Source organism: Mastomys coucha, unplaced genomic scaffold (assembly GCF_008632895.1).
Source record: "Mastomys coucha isolate ucsf_1 unplaced genomic scaffold, UCSF_Mcou_1 pScaffold22, whole genome shotgun sequence".
NCBI classification, from domain to species: domain Eukaryota; kingdom Metazoa; phylum Chordata; class Mammalia; order Rodentia; family Muridae; genus Mastomys; species Mastomys coucha.
This window is the reverse complement of record NW_022196905.1, coordinates 134,317,995-134,333,237: the sequence shown is the minus strand read 5'-3', so window position 1 is coordinate 134,333,237 and position 15,243 is coordinate 134,317,995. Positions and strand designations below refer to the sequence as shown.

Here is a 15,243-nt window from a genome sequence, read left to right as displayed (position 1 = left end):
TCCTCAGTGGGAAGAAGGTCAGTGTTGGCTGGTAAATGAGTCATGTGCTGGAGCAGCCCTGTGTCCCCATAGTATGGTCTTCAGTGGTAGGAGGTGACATACTGGCCCCTTTTTCCCCACTCCTGACAAGCACTGACTTCTGGCCACTTCTTGACTTTTTTCACTTTGTACTCTGTGAGTCTGTGCCCTATGAGTTGTGGCACTGTGACTTTGTCCAGAGGTAGTAGGTGCCCAGAGGGCAGTGAGGGGCAGGGCAGGCATCTTGCTGCCAGACCTCTGCCAGGGGTTAGTATATGGCATAGCTCATGGAAGGGAAAGGGCAAGCTGTATGTGCCAGCTACTTGGTGGTCAGGCCAAAGGTACCAAAGCTGGTGCCATAGGTAGCTGGGCAAGCCCTTCAAGCTGGGAAGGATCAGTGGTCTTCACAAAGCATGTATCTGTTGGAATCTCGTACACAATGTGATCCTGAAGAGGGATCCCTCTTAATCGAAGCAGGAGTGTCACAGCCTGAGGGAGGGTGCTTGGAATGTGGCTTGGCCAGTCGTGTATACAAGTTCTCGAAGTACACAGGTCCAGCAGAAGTGAAGTTGTTCCTTGATGGGAGTGGAGGGGCATTGTAACTGAAAATCTGGGGTTACAAGGGCTTACCGATCACTGGCAACAACCTTGCTTTGTATCTGTGGGATGGTTTTATGGTACTAGCATGGCACATGACCCTAGAGTGGCCTGTGATCCCAGTGTTATGTGTGACAGGGGAAGAGACTCTGGTCAATAGCTATGTGTGGGAAGCACAGAAGCAGGCCAGCTCCACTCTGCTCCATGTGTAGCTGGGCCACACACGACCTGCAGAAACAGGAACCTGTCTGTCTAAACATATGCCCAGTGTGGCCCACGTCTTTTATGCAGAATTTCATAGAAAAAAAAATTAGTCCTGGCCTAGAGATTGTCGCTGTACAGTGGCTCATTTATCCTTGTTCCATCCATCTGTCTGTCTGGCCCCTTTCCTGGGAACTGCCCATCGTGGTGGCAAAGGCGCATCAGATGCAGCATCTACTGTTCCTTGCAACTTTGTAGTGTGTCTTGGAGATTTTCTGGACTTGTCAAATTACATCCCTCCATTTTTATACTTCTTTGCACTCTTAAACCTTTGACTAAGTAAATAAATATTTGAACGCCCCAAGTCTCTAAGTCAGTAAGCTATCAGGAATGTATTTCTTTGCTTCTGTGTACCTTTGAATAACTCAGGATCACTGATGGGTATTTAATTTAATGCAGTGTAGGAATTCTGTGTGTATGTGTTTTTTTTTTTTTAAAGATTGGTAAATGAAGATGTGCTGAGCAGCTGTCAAAATGAACACATCACTTACATCAGTGTGTGTAGATAAGGTCTAATTTGCATTCCAAAGTATTGTAGGATTTTCATTGTTTTGTCCTTTGGTGGTAAGGGAATGGAACCTAGGGCCTCCTGCATGCTAGAGAAGCAAGCACTCCAGTGCTGAGTGATATTCCCAGCCTCTGCAGAGGCCTATGCAGCACTGCCACTGAACTACATCCCCAGTTCTCTTTGTACTTTGTAGTTAGAGACAGGGACTTACTGCCCACATTAGCCTTGAACCCTGTCTTGTAGCCTTAGACTTGTAATCCTCCTGCCTCAGTATGCACCACAAGGTCCTGCTGTATTCTGTTTTTAAGATTGTTGAAATCATGGTGTGCACAACCAGTTTCAGACCAGGCTATTCAAGGTTACACAGTAAGAACCTCGCTCTAAAAAGCTTAAGTCACTTGAGCTCCGGTCTCCAAAAGGCAGACACAGTCACCACAGTACTACTTTGACCCTGTCACCCTATTCCAACTAGTTCCAGTCTACTCAGAAGTTCTGCCCACCTTCTTTCTGTCACAAGCCCACTTATAGTGACCTCCTAGCTGACTGTGAGACCTAAGACAGCTTCTGTAGCACACAAGAGAATGAGGGCAAGAATAGCTGCTTACTGTACCTGTACACACTGTCCTCACGCTCTCCTAGTTCCTCACTTGCCCACAGAGGCGGATGAGGTGTTCCTGCCCACCAGCTGTCCTTGGAGTTGCCTAGCCAACCATGCACACACACAGTCACCATTCTTCAGGTGTCAGTGGGTCAGACCCAAGGGGCACTCAGTGACACCAACCAGCTAGGCAGGAAAAGCAAGCAACTGCATTCAGCTCAGGGCTCAGAAACAGGCCAGCTTTCCCTGACTCCAGGCAGCTCCCTAACTATGGCAGGAGGGACAAGGAGGAGGCCCCATGTGTTCTGCTGATGGACACAACCCCAACCGACGTGGTGTGAGCCTCTCCTGGGGTCCTGGCTACACCCAGGGCTCAAAACTCCCTCAACCTCAAGGTGGCCAGTATAGCCACAGCATGGTCTCCTCCCCCAACTCCTGGCAACAGACAGGCTACAGAATGTGTGCTCTTGCTGGGACAAAATAGAATGGCTTGGTGAAAGCTGTGCTTAGTGGTAGCCAGGTAAGAGCTGGTATGTTACTGTGGTCACTGGTTAGGACCCTTCTCACATGGTGGCCAAACTAGTGAAGAACTTGGTATGTGGTGATGTATTGAAGGGGCTGTATCCTGTGACCTTGGTAGAGTTGGGTGGTGGCTCATATTGGAGAGAGAAGACATTTGCATCGTGCCACTCTGGGCAGTCCTGGGGTGTATAAACTCTTCCTTGTACTGTGGTCTTTGTAAGAATGCACTTTCATGATCACGTGTGTACATCTGTGTGTGTAGGGTGGAGAGAGAGGACACCGCTACCTGTTCCTCACAATGCACACCATCCATCTTTGAGACCCTCTCTCACCAACTTGGAACTTGCTAAGCTGGCTAGCTAGTGCTATCCTGGGGCTATACGTTTTTCCTCCTCCCTGGCCTGGGATGACAAGGGTGCTACCATGTCTGGCTTTTCCACATGGATCTAGGGATTGGATTAGGATCTTGGTGCTTGTAAGGCAAGTACTTTACCCTTGGGACTGTCGCCCTCCTTGTAGGTTTATTTGGTAGAGGGGCACCTGTCTCCACAGCAGGGTCTGAAGCAGCCTCTGGAGCCACCCATTTGCTCCACTCAGGCTCTTGTGGTCCACACCCTCTGCACCAATGAGTCTTACAGACAGCTTAGCGAGAAGGAAATGTTTCTTGTGGGTTGCTGGGCTTTGGCTCCAGTTTTCTCCAAAGCCTTCCCTTGGCCAACTGTAGCAACCATAGCCTCAGCCTGTCCTTCTGCCTCACTGCCTCCTCCTCTTACCTGGTCCTGTCCAGTCTGGAGACTTCTGTCCCATGGCCCCGCGATATCTAGGAAGGAAATGAGTGCAAGAACTCAATGTTGGACACACCCTGGTCCTCAGCGCACTACAATATGAGCTGGTGCTGGCCAGCTGCCTGCCTCTACATCTGCCTCCTCATCTGTCAAGGGCAGATAATTACAGGTTCTGCTGGCCCTGCACCTGTGGAAGTGTGGGTCACCTGAGGGTCCCTGTTGGTGACTAAGCTGGTACCCACAGATGCTGCCCTCCTGTGTATAGCCTGTATTGATACCAGGGTCTTTTTTTGCTGGTGTCCCTGGCAGAGCCTTAAAGCAGTTCCCCAGCATTGGCCACAGCGGGCAAGCTAGGCAGGCAGGTCTCAAAGTGGAAGTGACAAGACCCCAGGAACACCCTTTCCTTACTCCCAACCTCACTCACCCCATAACTCCTATTAGGGAACATGGGAACCCCAGCAGCAACCTTAAAGCATCTCTGGGCCAGTGGGTCACCTGTGTCTGCCCCTTCCCTGTTCTCCATGGTATGAGGTCCCTTCCTAGGGTAGAGGCCCCTCTGTGCCATTCTGACCTTTGGGGCCCACACAGCCCCAAGAAATTCCCCTGTACAGTGTAGTACCAGTAGGACTACAACAGGAAGTTTCTCCCCAAGACTCTAGAGTAGAGTTGGTACCATCCCATACCATCTTTGGCCATTATGTACCCTCATTCCCTCTATAATACTATCAGAGCTAAAGCAATTGTATAACCCTCATCCACTAGCAGATACCTGGCTAGCAGATAGGGTGTTCACAAAGAGATTGGTAAGAGAAGAGGGAAAATGGATAGGGCCCAGGCAGGAGGCAGGGCTGGCTCATGCAAAACTGTGTGGCCATGGCCAGCTCAGGCTCAGGCAAGGTCACTCCATCCCCCAGCTCACAGTAACTTCCGCTCATTTTCTTTTCACCCCAAACAGCTTCCAGGCCGGAGGGGTCTGTGGCAGAGTTAGAAATAGCTGGGGCCTGTTTCCAGCCAAGCAGGTTCTGCAAATGTGTACTGGGATAATTGAGGGTTGGCTCACAGTCCCACATGGCTCCGCTTCCTTTCCCAGCCTGGACCCAGCCTCTGCCGTGTGTGGGTGGCTGAGCTGCCTCCCAAGGCTGCTGTGTGGGGGAAGGCAGTAGTTCAGCTCCAGTACACATTGGGAGTCTGGCATCTTGCCCACTCCTCCTCTCCCAAGAGAAGTTGACCCCAGAGTCTCCAGTTTCCTTTGAAAGACCAGACCTGGGAGGAGTGGCCTACCAGTCCTGTCCCCAGAAATCCTGGTGGAATCTCATTCCCTGTGGTTCACAAGGACTACTCAGAAGGTAGTCAGAAACAAGAAGCCAGACAGCGGCCAATAGAATTGACTGCAAAGCTCTTGAGATGCAAGTGACCCTGACCTTGGGTCCCCTTCTCTCATGCCTCTGACCACTCTACAATCTATTATATATAACCCAGGGCCTGGAGGAACCTGTTCAGGGACATCCCATTGGTGGTGCAGAGCCCACAACACACATCCCAACAGAAGTACTGTGACCCAGTGCCATAAACCAGCATTGCTGGGAAGAACAGGAAGCTACGAGTGGTCCAGCCATTTGCCTAGACACCTGCTACAGACACAGGGAGGCACCTCCAAAGCCCTCACCATGGTATAACCTTTGGTTCAGGCCTCTGATTGGGGAGATGTGTTAATGAAAGGAAAGACTTGGTAATGGTGCTTATATGGTGGATATTGACAATACCAGAAGTCCAGGCAGAGGCAGGAGGATCTCAGTCATGGCCTGCCTGGGCTACAGTGAGACATTATGTAAAGAAAAAAAGCAAAATACAAGAGACAGGTCTGGAGTAAAACTGAATGAGGACCCAAGTTCAACCTCAGCACCCATATAAAAAGTCGGGCCTAGCCATGTGAATAAAAGTGTGAACCTGTATTTTTATATAAACATGTACTCTCACCCCTTAGGTTGCACAATCCTGCTTCCCAGATCAGGAACTTGTACTAGACAGCTAAGACACAGCCAGCAGGGTCCACATGATCCCAGATTCCAGATCTGCACCACCAATGGGATGTCTGGCTCAGCCTGCAGTGTGACCATGTCACCCCTTGATGTGGCTTTGTCCCTGGGGCACAGTGTGACATTTGTTAGGATAGAAGCTGCCTGAGCTACCTGCCTTCCAGAGCTGCTCCCACCATCCAGTCCCCCCCTCCCCGCAATCTGGCACCCTGCAGTGGGCACTTCCTCAACTGTGTACCCAGCCTTAGGATAGGCATAGCTCTGCCTGTATCACTGTGATTCCACCTGCTGTGCTCTTGCGGAAGCACACAGAGCCTACGCTCAGAGCAGAAAGAGCAGGTGAGGAGGCAGCCAGCTTCCGCACACCTGCACGCACAGTGCCGGGCTGCCAGAGACTGCAGGTGTATGCATGGGAAATGGCAAATGTCCCAGAGTTCCATACCCAGGGCCCTTCAGCCATGCAGAGTGTGACCCTGCTGGGTGGGCTCAGGAGAGCCTGGCTCAGTTTCTCCATCCACAGGGTAGCCATGCAAGGGTTTACTCAAAGAGCTTGGAATCTTTTTCCTTTTGTGTCCTAAGTACGCTTCTTGGAGGAAGGGACCATGTATCTGCCAAAGCCCGATTAATACACAAGATTCATGAACTCATGGGTGCCCACCCCTGAGTCCACAGCCCAGTCTCCAGGAGCTCAGCTCTGCTGCTGTGAACTGGCATAACAACACAGTGGCTATGTTTCGATAAAACTATTTATGGCACCAAGCTCTGAATTTTATAGAGTTTCTACAATATGCCAAGTATTCTTGGGGCTTCTTGAAAACTAATACATTTATTTGTAGAATAGCATTAGGTTGACAGAGAAGAGGAGGGTAAAATAAGCTCCTCCTGTGTCCTAACCTGTGCCACACTTTCTTATACTGCTATCCAAGCTTGTCCACGTATGGCCTGGTAGCTGTAGTCTCTAAACCCAATCTGTCCAGTTGCTGGGAATTGTGAAGTCTGTGCTCACAGAATGTTCTCGGTTTGTGCAAATGCATTAGAATTTGGAATCTCAGAGAGCAGCTCCTGTCTTCTGAGTATCCGTCATCTCCCAGCTCCTACAGATCTCCTACCCATAATGCTGCCATTCTTGGGATGTCCCAAAGGTGGGCCCCTCTGTGTACTGGATCCTCTCACTTAGCAGCACTCACTTGAGACTCCTCTGGGTAATTTCTGGACTTAATTACTCATTTGTTTTTATTTTTGCTTGGATCGAGATACAACCCAGGGCTTTGTTCACATCAAGCCAAATGTTCTATCTCTGACCTACTTAAGCCCCTCACTTAAGAATTTCTAGGCAGGTGCTCTACTACTAAGTTCCAAGTCCAGCCTTTATAGTTTTTTGAGATAGAATGTCACTATGTAGCTCAGGCTGGCCTCAAGCTTGCCATCCTCTCTTCTCTCTTCTCAGTAATAGGTCTACATCTGGTCTAGTCATTTCTTTCTATTGCTGGTATTGGTGTATTCCACAAGTGTTGTGTCCATTCACCTACTGAAGGATGTCTCCCATGTCCAGTTTTGATTCATTATGAATGGGCTCATCTACAAAGAGCTTTAAATGCATTGGCAGCTTAATGTCAAAGTCATTTGCTGTTCCATTGATGCAGAGACCATAGTTTGCCAGTCTCTGACCTCCAGAGCACTCCCATTTCCACATCTACACAAAAAGGTCCACCAGATGTGCAGCTGAGGTGGGGCCTCTCTGCAAAACAGAAATGGCCCTGTGGCTACCCTCATCTCCTGCTTTGGTTCCTGTCACACTCCCTGTCACACACACACACACATACGCACATGTGCATATACATTTGGCCTCTGTCTGGGTGCTTCCCATATGGCACCTGCTTCTCAGAAGTCAGAAGAGCAGGGTCAGAAAGTGATGGAGATGATGTGGGTTCCAGTGGGAGGCCCTGCAGCTGAGCATGTACTTCAAAGCTGGGTGCTATATGCTAAGTGTCAGTGTTTGGAGAGTGGCTGCTGAGCATCAGAGCCCAAGAGCCACCAGTGTCCAGTGGTTCCTGACAGCCCTACATCTTCCTCAGTGAAGTGTATATGAGATGTGTTAATTTTTCTCATTGCTGCACAGAACACCTAACAGAAGCTTCAAGTGATACAATTTGTCATGGTAGAGAAGGCATGGTTCTGAGGAGGCTCCACCCATAGTGCTAAGATGGTTTCTCCCCACATCTTGGTAGATCATGGAAGCAGAGAGCTCAGGATGAAATGGGGATTAGGTATAGCCTCCAAGATATGGGTCAGAAGTAGAGCTCCTGCCTAGAACCCCCAGTGAGGGACTGGGGTATGGCTCAGTGGTAGAGCCCCTGCCTAGAATCCCCCAGTGAGGAGCTGTGGGTGTGGCTCAGTGGTAGAGCACCTGCCTAGAATCCCCCAGTGAGGAGCTGGGGTGTGACTCAGTGGTAGTAGCCTACAATCACCCCATGTCTTAAGTGTTCTATAACCTCCCAAGAGAGTGCCACCAGCTGGGGACCAGGTGTTGAAACAAACAAGCTTGTGGGGAGCATTTCACATTCTGACTATAACACAGATGCTCTAACACAGGGTGATGCTGGGCTGGACGTAGGAAGAGACCCTTGGTATGCAAGCTCTGATTGTTCTCCAGCCTCTCACAGCCCATCAGTGGTAAATATTTCGGTAGCAAACACTTGCTGGATATTGTGTGCCAGGCAGTAACTAGGCCAGAGGCTGAGCCCCAGCCCCTCCATTATATCACACTTCCCATGGTTCTGCTCACTAACTGCTGCCCCCCAAGGCCTTGGAGCAGTGTAAGCTCCTGGTTCTGTGTGGTGCAGCCTCTCAGGTCCTTTCCATATGCGGCTGCAGGTTCCCCAATTTGCTACTATTCGTACCAGCCCCGTGCTCACTGCTCCATGATGAGACCAGGCTGGGCTTCCATGGCCAAGGCTTCTGCCAAAGAGGTGTAGACTAGCTAGGCAAAGGCCTGCATCCAGCTAGGGTAAATGGACACAGGCTGAGATTTGCGCAGGGTTTATTGCTCCCTGATGAAGCTTTTGCATTTCCACTGTAGTGTAGATGTGACCTTCATAGCTGCCCTGTCTCTGCCTTTTGAAGCAGCCTTGTAAACACACAGAGCAAATTTGCCTACCTGCCTGCTATGCTCCATCTACCCATCCCACACAGATCAGGCATGATGCTCTAGGTTCCCAGGGAGGTATGGTTGCTCATAAAGGAAGCTCTGAAAGTCTTGCTGTCTTGGCCCTAAGTTACCTGCCAATGCCCTACAGGAAGCTCAGCCTGTGAGGTGTTCCAAGTCTACTGGAGTGAGGTGCTATAGGACAGACAGTGACGGGAGGCAGCTTTAGTTCTTAGAGATAGCACTGCTTGGCCTGGAGCCCCGTGTGGCCATGGCTCTGCTGTTACATACCTTGGAATAGCATGTCTACGCTGGCAGGCAGTCCTACCTTCAGCTCTTTGTCATCAGTGGAAGGAATGTGAGTGTTGAAGGTCAGGCCATGGGACAAGTGATAAGAACAAAGTAGGGGAAACCAGGTAGTGATAGACACGTGTCCTTTGTATTACTCAGGAGTCAGGGAGCAGTGCATCCATCCCAGGGCAGCACATCGTCAGGCCCACCCACAGCCCCACTTCCTGGATCAGCGCATACATATCCACTCAGCCACCTGCAGCTTACACTTGCCCAGCCTCCACCTGGTGCTCACACTGTGGGTGTTCACTGGAAGGGCCGAGCATAGCAGAGACAAAGGCTGTGGAAGGTACTCAGAGAACAAAGGGCCTGAGAAAGGGACAATACAACCACCCTCAACTTCCTGGTGTGGGCAGAGAGTAGGCCCAGGTTATGGGCATCCACAGGGCCTCTTGAGAATCTGTTAGAGGCCCTTAAGTGTCGTGCACACAGGAAAGATCGCTACCACCATGGGCCACCTTGAAGGTCCTGCCTCTGACTCAGGCTACCACAGCCAAGCCCTTATCCTTTACGTTGCCATGGCTCCCACTATGGTCTGCCCCCTCCCTCCATCTTCCTGGTTCCCACCATGATCGACCCTTTCCCTGTCTGCTGCCATTACTTCCGCTACAGCACCCACTGTAGCCCACCTCTTCCTCCCCTCCCCCCGGGCTATAACAGAGTAAGGGGCTAAGTGAGGAATCCTGGGGTCAGTAAGGGACAGCCAACAGCTTAGCTACTGGCTGTTATTGGTGCTGCTGTGGAAGCGGCAATGGTGGCAGAGTAGAGCTGTCCACCCAGTCAGCATGCCAGCACGCACCTAGCATGGCAGATCTCTCACAGTAGTGCCTGCGCCCTGGACATCCAGGCTCACATTCTAACCAAGCATTCCTGCTTTTTCCATGTCACAATAGAACTTTCTTAAATGTCACCAGATCTCAAAGAGCATCCTAAGTGGCCAGGAGTAGAGCAGTCAGAAACAGGGTGGATCAATGGAAGAGTGCCACCCAAAGATAGGAAGGGTATGTGTTATGTCTGATGGGTTAAAGAGATTGAGCCTTGGGCGTTGCCAGCAGCAGCTGGGACACAGTAGACTATGACACTGATGGGGCTCCACTCTGGAGAAGATCTCCTTGCTCACCCAGGTATCCCAGAAGCTGCCCTCCATGCACATCAGATTAAACTTCTCTCTCTCTCTCTACCCTCCTCCCACCCTCTTTGCATTCATAGGACCATGGAGACTCTGGGTGTGCTCAGAGACCTCATCTGCTCTCTCCTCTTAATTTTACAGACAATGGGGGCAGGGTGACTGTCTGATCACTCACAGGAGGCTGTAGGCCAGTGGTTCTCAACCTTACTAATGCTGAGACCCTTAAATATAGTTCCTTGTGTGTGGTAACCTCCCCCCCCCCCAACTATAAAATTACTTTTGTTGCTACTTCATAACTGTAATTTTGCTACTGTTATGAATCATAATATAATATCTGTATTTTTCCAAAGGTCTTAGGTGACCCCTGCGAATGGGTTGTTTGACTTCCAAGGGGTCACAATGCACAGGGCACAGGCCACTGCTGTAGGCTACCATGGAGCCCAGAGAGGGAGCTTTGGGAGAGCAGTGGCAAATGTGCCATACCCTACTTGTACTGCTCTGGGTTTGCCTGTGCCCAGTTTAGAGAGCTGGGACTTGCAGCCACTGCTTTGGGAGCTGTCCCTCCCTTGGTGCTGAAGCTTGAATCAAAGGTGTAGTCCTGGCCAGTTGAATGCTATCCCAAGTTCCAAGCCCCATGTTGGCTACAGCTCCCATCCCTGGCCCCCCTAAAGATGCCACTGCTAGAAAGGGCACCGTCTGAGGAGAGGCTGCCATGAAGATTTGTTCTTTCTCAGAGCTTGCAACTTTGTACAGATGTCTCTGGGGTAACTCAGCTGCCTTAATGTTCCACCTTGTACTGCATGCGACCTGACCGTCCTGTGTAAACAAGAAGAAGGGCCCTCCAGAACCTGTGTGGGGGCAGTTCATCCAGAAATTGGGTGACAGGCAGCTGTCCCAACAGGCCCCGAGGAACAGAGCGTTGGGTAGAGGAGGCAGTGCACCGTTCTCGCCCTCCCTCTTTTCCCCCTGACAGGCAATCAGGCCCATTCATAGGCTCCTATTGGCAGAGGCCAGCTTCTGGAGGCTTCCTGTCTGCGGAGATAACAATGAGATCTAGATAGACACTTTAATTTGAATTTGCCTTTTTGGGTCCCCTGAATTTCAAATGGAGTTGTTAAGAATGCACACTGACTTCAAAACCTGCCTCATTCCTTCAGTTGAGTTGGCATTGCCTACCAGGCTCTGGGATCTCAGTGGTGCAGGAGGCAGAGTACCCGAGACCCCATCGGCAGACACACCTACTCTCAGGGTGTGGCTAGCTAGGTTCATAGGTTTGTTTGAGGAACAGCCCTGCTTGGAGCTGGTCCTCTGCCAGCAGCCCAGGACAGGGAGGCTACAGGTGGGCAAAGAATGAGTTCATGGTTCAGAGTAAGTGCTAAGCTCCCTGTGCAAGAGGGGTCTGAGGAGAGGTCAGTAAATCTAGGGTGGGGTTCAGTGGCAGCTTCCATACCCACCCAAAACAGCCATCTTCTTCCAAGGTCAACAGCCATGACCCAAGATGTAGCACAGTACAGAGGAACAAACTGGTTTTGGTTGCAGCAGTTTGTGCAGAGCCCCTCTCTAGTCAAGGAGGGGGAGCATCCTTAGAACTGAATCAAGGCACTTGGGATGAACCCCACCCCCTAGGTGTGGGTTTATTTCCAAAAACTTTAGAGATCGAGTCCAAGCTTTTAAAGAACATCATTGGTGATGAGATGGGGCTGTCCAAAGATCTTGGGTTACCCTATGCTCAGATTGCCTTTTTCTCAGTGCAGCCATAGTCTCTGTAGACATAAATACCCTGAAGTTCCAGAGACTGAGGCAGGAGAATTGCTGCAAACTCAGGTCTAGTCTGAGCTGCATAGTTCCAGACCAGCCTTAGAGAAAGACTTTGATTCATTAAAAAAATGGACAGAGGGCTAGGAAAAAGATAACCCAGTCAAACCTGAGGACCCAAGTTCAGTTCCTAGAACCTATGTTTTATGGAACATGATTTTATTACCAACAGCAAGGAGGCAGAGACAGGTAGATCCATGGGGCTCACTAGCCAGCCTTGCCTAATCAGAGAGCCTCAGGTCCCAATAAGAGACCTGGTCTCAAGAAACAAAATGGATGGCTCCTGAGGAAAGATATCTGAGGTTTCCTCTGGCCACCACATACATGTGCACACATGAGAGAGCATGAAAGTCTGTGACTGCTGAAGCCAAAAGAGGTTGCTAGTCCCCACCCTACCCCCAGAGCTGTTGTTATGGGCCTTGTGAGGCCTCACTTAGGTGCTAGGACCTGAACTCTGGTCTTTTGGAGAGCAGTAAGCTGTTAATCTCTAAGCTATCTCCCCAGGCCCTGGTAGAGCTTTGTAAAAAGGTGGCCTGTGGGCCAGAACTGGCCCTGTGCTGATGGTTTGCAGAGCCTGCTCTGGACTCACGGTATGCAAATTATCAGCCCCAGCTCCTATAAATAGCATCGAAGCACTTAGCAGATAGAAAGCAGCAGCAGCCGACTGGAGTCTTCTCACTTATGTGTAACTTCTGTCATGCCTCCATATTATTAGCGTGCTTTGGAGAACCCATTATCTTTTGAATCTCTCTTCTTCTTTTTTTTAATCTTCTGCATTTAAATGCTTTCAAACACCTTTCAAGTATGCACACGCGCTGGCAGTCCCACATCTCCCTGGGCTGATCTTTGGTGTTCTGCAGGAAGACCCTCCTAACTGTTGCTTGTAGCCCATCCCCTCCCTCTGTCCACAGTGCCTTCATTTCATCTTCACTTGCACTGCATCTGAGAACCATATGAACGGTTTTATTTTCTTTTAGGTTCTTGACTTTTTTTTTCCCTCTCATTTTCTGACTCATGGGTTCTGATGAGAAATCTTCTCAAAACCTCACCCCAGTCTTTGCACATACTCTGGCTCTTCCTGCAGCTGGCTTTATGGTTTCTTTGCGTTTATCTTGCTTATTGTTAGTCTAGCTCCTTGAGTTTGTGCATTGATAATTAAGCAAATTTTGAAGATTTTTTAAGCCAAGCATGGTGGCACAAGCCTGTAATCATGGCTATGTGGGAAGCTGAGTCAGAGGTTGAAGGCCATCTTCAGCTACTGAGTGAGTTCAGTGCCAGCCTGGGGAATTTAGTAAGTCTCTGTTTTAAGATAAAAAGAGGCTGGGGAGATGGCTCAGAGATAAAGATATTTGCCTCCAGTCTCTATGACCTGATCTCTATCCCCAGGACCCACATGATGGAGAGACTTGACTTCTCAAGTTGTGACCTCCACATGTGCACCATGGAGCTTGTACCAACCCAGTAAATAAGTCAGTAGTGTCATTTTAGAAAGTAAGTGGAGCATGATTCAGTGCCTGGCTCAGTAGGACAGCACCTGTGTAGAATCTAACAGCAAGGAGTTGGGGACACAGCTCAGTGATAACAGGCTTGCCTAGCATTCGTGCAGCCCTGGGATCTGTTTCAGCAGTATCAAAGAGTAATGAGAAGAAATTGGGGAATTCAAGTATTTTCCACACCCCTCTTAACTCCTGCAGCACTGACTTCTACACTCTATGCAGTTTTGATTGTTTGGCATCAGCATACAGCTGCTGAGTCAGCATTCTTTCCCATCCATCCTCATACTTCACTCTCCACGTTTCTGATGTGGTCTTTGTTGTTGTTGACCTTTCCCTCTGGAGGGGCTAATCTGCTATTAATCTCATTCAGTGGCATTTTTATTCCAAATACTGTTTTTCATGTTTAAAGGGCCTACATGTCTAGAGCCAGGCCTGGTGGCTCAGGCTAAACTCAGTAGCCTGAGGCAGGGGAATCCCAAGTTCAAGGCCAGCCTGGACTACTTAGAAAGAGCTGCCTTGGGACTGGAGAGATAGCTCAGCCAGTCACACTCTCTGGAGACTCCCAAAAACTGTTTTTTTTTTTAAAAAAAAAAAAAAAAAAACAGGCATGGTAAAGAGCCCTTGCCATCCTGGAGAACCATACAAAGGTAGTCCCCTTGAAGTTCCCTGGCCTACCAGCCCAGCCTGTAAAATTACAGACCCATGAGAGACCCTGTCTCAAAAAAACAAAATAAAAGACAGGTAGGGTGGCACACACCTGTAATCCCAGCACTTGGGAGGCTGAGGCAGGTGATCTCTTGTGGGCCAGTCTGGTCTACAGAGCCAAGATAACAAGATACCTCCAAACTTACCAACCTAGCTCTCCACAGTTAAATTACTGCCCATAAGATTTGATACTGCCTTTTTTTTTTTTTTTTTTTTTTTTTTTTTTTTTTTTTTGGTTTTTCGAGACAGGGTTTCTCTGTATAGCCCTGGCTGTCCTGGAACTCACTCTGTAGACCAGGCTGGCCTCAAACTCAGAAATCCACTTGCCTCTGCCTCCCAAGTGCTGGGATTAAAGGCATGCACCACCACTGCCTGGCTGCTCATAAGATTTGAAAGGCAAGCACTTGCTGGTTTTGTTAGAATTTGTTGGGTGGTTTTGCATGGTAACCCTTCTTCTAGGGGTATCATTGACTGCTCTTGGTACAGTCTATGCAGGCCCCAGGGAGACCAGAAAGCCTGCTCTCAAGTGTCCCGTGTAGTATGTCCCATCCTCCCCGGGAGCTGCTCCCCAGAGAGACTGAGGGAGAAAGGGCTGCACCAAGATGAGAGCTGTAGCAAGCATCCATAAGTGCCATCCCCTAACCCACCCCAGGCCCAGCTTGTTTCTTCTTATAAAGCCACCAACCCTGTTGGATGCTGCACCTCCCTGTGACCATATTTACCTCCTTAAAGCACCTGCTCCCAACCACCATCATGTTAGAGGAAAGGAATCGCTGTCAGAATTTCAGGGGATACAGTCCAGCCCTTACCTGTTGCATGTATACCATTTGTAGCCCTGAGTGTCTGTGCAGGCAGACACTCCCTGTGTATAAGAACTGCATGGTAGATAGCACAGGGATTGCTGTTAAATAGGATTATATCATAACTTCCAGGGCCTTTCTGAAATGTCCTTTTCTTCACTTGGACTCTTGGCCGCACTGCCCACTAACCCTTACCCTCCTGTCTAGTACACCTGTTCTCTACACACCATCTCTTTTCCTTTCTGCACATTGGCTGGAAGATTCTGAAGGGGAAGCCATCAGTGAGCAAGCATCCCCAGGATAGAGTCAGACCTGCCCATGGGGCTTGCGTAGCCTGTCTACCTTCTCTGACCAGTTCTCGTTGACATCTGTGGGCTTGCTACTGGGAGAACTGTCTCCTGACAGGCAGGGGGAAATTTCTTTTTTGGTCAATTGGCCTTTGCCTCCCTCTAAGAGCTGGGAAATTCTGTGGTAGAT

General features: G+C 49.6%; 1 protein-coding gene across 4 annotated transcripts in view; it reads left to right on the top strand.

Moving 5' to 3' along the window:
- The window catches only part of Mad1l1 (mitotic arrest deficient 1 like 1), a 314,427-nt gene that overhangs the window by 257,842 nt on the left and 41,342 nt on the right, over positions 1 to 15,243 (top strand). The gene's annotated exons all lie outside the window — the stretch shown is intronic.